Genomic DNA, 6,293 nt, shown 5'->3' with positions numbered 1-6,293 from the left:
ACGATGCCAATTTCCATGATGCCAATTCCCAGGCCAATTTCTAAAGGAATTATGATTGGGGAAGGTGGTAGTAGTTTGAAGCCCAAAGAAGTTGTTGATAGTTCTTCGATCAAAAACAAAGGAAAAACAATTTTGGTCGAAAAGTCGAAAGAGGAGAAGAAAGCTGAAACTGAAGCTGAGTTGGAGAAGTTAAGAGTCGTTCAAAGTATTTTGAGTATTCGTGCAAATGATCCGCCTGGAATGAACAAGGGTGATCCTGCGAAGCATTACAACTACGAAACAATCAAAGCAAGAGTTCCATATAATCATATGTATGCTTTTGAGAAGAAGCCAAAGCAAAGCTATGCTGTTGTTAATTCTGATATGAAACAACTGGATTTCCTGGTGAATGAAATGATGTTCATCATGGCTCAGTACAAGATTGCTGAGAAATTTGATAATGATGATGATTATACATACATGAAGCTCAGGTTTCATGTTGTTCTAGGGAAACTTCCAGAGGAAATATGGTCACTTGTGAAGATAAAGAAGGTGATCAGCATTAAGAAGGATGTTATGTTCGAGAACATGATGCAGAACCTTCATTTTTATGTTGCAAGGGAGAATGGTCAGGAATGTAATTTCTCTACAGCTGATTTTCCATTAATGAACTTGTATGATCTTATACAAGTTGCATTAGTTTTGAAAGATAAAGATGCATCGTATCTTCGAGAGACTGATCCAGAAGATTTTCGACTTGGTCTTGCCCACATAAAAATATTCATAGATAACTACTATGAGTGTTTGGCCCTAACTGATGTGGAGTTGGCTACTGCGAAGGGATTGGAAGTAAAGGTACCCATGGAACCAACGAAGTATGCAGATGGGGAGATTTGCTTGAAGCCTTTCGGTTTGGTCTTCGCAGGGAAGGATAAAAATGGGAAGGCCAAGAGATTCTTATTCCAAGCTTGCGAAGTGGAAAGATATACAACGTCCCAGTATATACGAACTTTATTGTTCGTATGAATAGCTGCAAGAAGAATAACGAAGGGGACAAGAAATAGTTGAAGAAGATTATTTCTTGGTACTCTGAAATCCGAAGGGTGATGATGTATGCTATACAGATTCTTTTGAACTGAAGATGTTCGACATTATTACAAAGGGGGAGAATGTAAGGGTCGAAGACCTATTGTAATATGTCGAAGACATAAGTTTATTTTACAAGGCATATATGTAACGAAGCTTAGATGTTTAGTCCTTGTAATTTTTTTTGTGCTTTCATGTTTCCTATAAATAGGGACATTACTTAGAGTTAGATAAGAGTCTTTGTATGAACTTGTCTACATACTCTCTGTAACAGTTGAAAGCATAATAGAGCTGAAACCATATCATATTTACATCGTGTGTTCAACCTGCATTCGTTTAACTCTTATTTGATTCATACTTGATTCTACAATTCATCAGTCGCTGATGTCCGGGCTTGAATTTCCTGCAAGTCAAGCACCGCTCCACGAACCAAGCCACATCTCACTTCATATAGGGCCACCAATATTCAGGATGAAGATCCCTATACATCTTCATCGTCGCGGAATGAATGGAAAAACTAGACTTGTGCGTCTCCTCCATCAAAACCTGACGTACATTGCCCCGGTACGGAACCCAAACCCTCCGATGAAGAGTCAACAACCCACGACTATCATAATCGAAGGAAGCCACCTGACCCACAATACACTCACTCTTCTGGTGCTCTTCCTTCATAGCCTCGATCTGAGCCTCACGAATCTGATCCAAAATTGGAGTAATGACGGTCATCCTCAAACATATACCCCTAATCGGAGCCGCGACCGCCTTGCGGCGGAGAGCATCGGCCACCACATTGGCCTCCCCCGGGTGATAAAGGATCTCACAATCATAATCCTTCACCACATCCAACCATCAGCGTCGTATCATGTTCAGATTTGGATGATCCATCAGATACCTCAGGCTCTTGTGATACGTGTAAATAGTAGAACGGACCCCATAGAGGTAATGCCACCAAATCTTGAGGGCGAAAACCACAGCCCCCAGCTCCAAGTCATGAGTCGAATAATTTGCCTTATGAGGCTTCAACTGCCTCAAAGCGTAAGCGATCATGCGACACCTCTGCATTGATACTGCTCCCAAACCCGTGATCGACGCATCACAATAAACTACAAAATCCTCAACACCCTTCGGCAGGGTCAGAATTGGTGCCTCACTCAACCGCTATCTCAAGGTCTCTAAAACAGCCTGTTGCTCAGGCCCCCAACGAAATGTAACCGTCTTATTCGTCAATCGAGTCAAAGGAACAACTATCTTGGAGCAATCCTGGATGAATCTCCGATAGTAACCTGCTAAACCAAGGAAACTCTGAATCTCAGATGGAGACCTCGGAACCTCCCACTGCATCACGGCCTCAACCTTGGCTGGATCGACCAGAATACCATTCTGGTTGACAAGGTGCCCTAGAAACTGCACCTCGCGCAACCAGAACTCACACTTAGAGAACTTTGTGAAAATTCTCTCCCTCCTTAAAGTCTCCAGCACTTCCCTCAGGTGCTCCTGTCTTGCTCCTGAGTCTTGGAATAGACCAATATATCATCGATAAATACAATCATAGACCGATCCAGCATCGTCCTGCACACGCGTTTCATGAGATCCATGAATGCGGTTGGAGCAATGATAAGCCCAAAAGGCATCACCACGAACTCGTAATGACCATAACGAGTCCAGAAAGCTATCTTCTGCACATCCTCACCCCTAACCCTCATTTGATGATAACCCGATCGCAAATCAATCTTGGAGAACCAAGATGCACCCTGAAGCTGATCAAATAGATCATCAATCCTCGGGAGCGGATAAAGGTTCTTCACCATTACCTTATTCAGCTCCCGGTAGTCAATTCACATACGATGAGACCCATCCTTCTTCTTCACAAACAGGATAGGGCCTCCCCATGGTGAACTGCTCGGCTGAATGAATCCCTTGTCTAACCACACCTGCAGCTATGTAGAAAACTCCTGCATCTCGGGAGGAGCCAACCGATACAGTGCTTTGGCTATCGGATCTGCACCTAGAACTAGGTCAATCTTGAACTCAACTTGCCTCCCCGTAGGCACCCCATGCAATTCCTCCAGAAACACATCCGGGTAATCCTGCACAATAGGCACATCATCCACGGTCGCCTTACCCTTTTCCCGGGTATCCATAACATAGACGACAAATCCGGAACAACCCTGTTGAATATAGCGTCTGGCCCTCATTACTGAACACAAAATCGCCCCCCTTAGAGCTCTCTCTCCAAGAACCACTAGCTCTCCCCCACTTGGGGTTCGAATCCTCAAAACATAATCTCTAGTTGGTGTGTACAATCATGTCGGCGCCTTCCCGCCATCCTGAGATGTACCCGAGACACATTTCACACAACAATGTAAGCACAAAGCTTAGTGAGTTCCCCAAAATACCACATACACAAATAATTAGCCTCTCATGGCTATAGCTTGATAAGGACTCTCCGGTCATGTGTCTCAGTGAAGACCCTTCAGTCTCACGGCTCGATTAGAACCCTATGGTCCCATCTCAATAAAATCACAGAATAATATACATCATAAATCACAAAGACAAAATGCATAATATCTTATATTTCAGTATAAGCATATAAGACTATTTGGTCTATAACACAAAAAAGACCCTCCGGTCGCACAGTGAATACCACTCAGGTAAGTATGGTGAGAACACTCACCTCGTCGGTAAAGCAAGTATGTCTCGTACTCAACGGTCGGTCTAAACTTCGCCTACATATATCATAATCATCTCTAATTAATAATTTATAACAACTCTAAAGATGTTAAGCTACCCCCCCCCCTTTTACTAATTCTCGAAAAGGGTAAAAAAAACCATTTTACCCCTCTATGGTCTCCAAATCGATAACTTAACCAAACCCTAAAAGTCCACGGAAGTCAACACTCAAGTCAACAGTCCATGTTGACCCAACTCGTCGAGTGCATCTATGCGACTCGTCGAGTTTCTCCTGTTCTCAGAAGAATCGGGAAAAATCCAACTCAACTCGCCGAGTTGTCTCGCCAACTCGTCGAGTTTGCACACCGTCCAGGATAATGGGCAAAAACCCTAACCAACTCGTCGAGTTGGCTAACCAACTCGTCGAGTTCCTTTAACCCAAACACTCATTCAGACGTATTTAAGTGAGACTAAAGCCCCAAACTCTAGATCCAGCCTTCTAAGGCTGAAATACCACGTAAAGCTGCAAGCTTTACGTCCATGCATGGCATATAGGGCTAAGTTTGCCAAAACAAAGCTTCAACAAAGGGTTTAAGGCATGGAACTTGGCCAAAGTTTGATAAAGCTTGAATCTTTAGTCCTAAGGGACCTAGTATTGTCCAGATCTGAGGTCTCATCTTCAGAGCATGCTCAAACCAGTAAATGACTCAAAAAGAAGGTAGAAATGGCCATAAACTCTCTAATGGAGAGATCTAACAACCAAGTGATCAAGGTAATGGCTTTTTACCTCCAAATGGTCGATAACACTAAATGAATCCTGGATCTAAAGACTCCTCCTTATTCCAAGCCTTTTACTCCTCAAGTTCCTTCAAAGAATGCACCAAAACACACACTCTTAGCCTCTATCTCTATCACAGTGGAAGATAGCTCGATTAGGGTTTCTCTCAGGGTGATAAGGTGATGAGGGAGGCAGGGTAAAGGACTTAAGGTCCTTTAAATAGGGTACAAACCCTGAAAATTAGAGTTTTCACACTCAGCTCCTACCCGTCGAGTTGGGTCCTCCAACTCGTCGAGTTGACTCTAAAATCCACGCGGCTATCTCAATTTCTACTCGGCGAGTTGTGGCCTCCAACTCGTCGAGTTGCCCTGCCAAAATGAATATAAAACAATTCAAATTTATACCTGGGATTCGGGATGTTACACGACATCTAACAGAGAATCCAGCTCCCCTGGAGCTCCAACAAACCTCTTGCTAAGCGCAAGTGATACAAAGGATCGGGTAGCCCTCGAATCAAACAATACCAAGGCAGAAATACCGTTCACGAGGAACGATCCAAAAATAAAATATAAAATCATAAAGATACATACTCGTCACCACGTAGGGAGCTGCACGAGCCTCCTCAGCTATCAGCTGAAAAGCCCTGCTCTTCACCACAGGTGCACCCGCCTTGCCTTGGCGGCCGTCAGTAATCCGAAGAGTTGCAGGAGCGGGTGTTGACACCGGTCCTGCTGCAGCCAAACTCGGACAATGGTCCTTCTTGTGTCCCCTCTGATTGCAATGAAAGCAAATCAGATCGTATATCGGGGTGGTGGTGGTAGTATCAGTGCAAAGTCTGCTAATATGACCTATCCGACCGCACTTGAAGCAGCCAGAACCCCCCACCCTACACGCTCCCTCGTGCATCTTGTCGCACTTGCCACAGCGGCTTCGGCCCTGCTGGCCTCTCGTCCTTGAACCAGATACCTTGGGCCTCTTGTCAGAACCCTCCACACTCGACACATAATCTGGATTCCTCTTTTTCTCCATCTCCAAATCGATCTCTCTCTCCTTAGCCCTCGCTATCATATCTTCCAGCGTCCAGCAACTGGATCGGCTCACAAACTTCCGAATATCGCTCCTCAACATCTCGTGATACCTTGCCTTCTTCATCTCCTCGTCTGCCACATACTGCGGAAACAAAACTGCCCTCTCCCGAAACATTACAGTGATCTCAGCCACCGTCTCAGTAGTCTGGCGGAGATCCTGAAACTCTCGCGCCAACTGCTGCACCTCAATCAACGGTGCAAACTCAGCCCTGAACCTGGTCACAAAATCATCCCATGTCATAGAATCAATAGCAGCATCACCAACAGAGCGCCCAACCTCCTCCCACCAGTCTCATTCCTTGTCCGTCAGAAGACAGGAAGCGAGTCTGACCTTTTCCCCCTCGGGGCATGGTGCGGAAGGCGTTAGCAACATCCGTTAACCACCTTCTGCTCTCTATCCGGTCCTTCGCCCCGTGATATTCTGTAGCTCTACACGCCCGGAACTCCGTGAAGTTCAAAGAACGTGCTCCTACCAAGGCCACCATCTCAAAACGGAAGGAGCTCAAACTCCCATCCAAAATCTGCAAAATGCCCTCCTTGACCGTACCGAAGATCACATGAGTCTGATCAAGAATGTAACGGGTAATCTCAGACGAAATAAACTCCCTCGTCTGATCATCCAACATGCCCGGATCCAGAACTTAAGCCCGAGCCCTCTCCAGCACCAGAACTGCCAACAGGTCTGCTCCACA

The sequence above is a fragment of the Lactuca virosa genome, chromosome 8, assembly GCF_052849685.1.
Source record: "Lactuca virosa cultivar CGN04683 chromosome 8, Lactuca_virosa_CGN04683_v6, whole genome shotgun sequence".
Classification (NCBI taxonomy): Eukaryota; Viridiplantae; Streptophyta; class Magnoliopsida; order Asterales; family Asteraceae; genus Lactuca; species Lactuca virosa.
Note: the sequence above shows the minus strand (reverse complement) of the source record.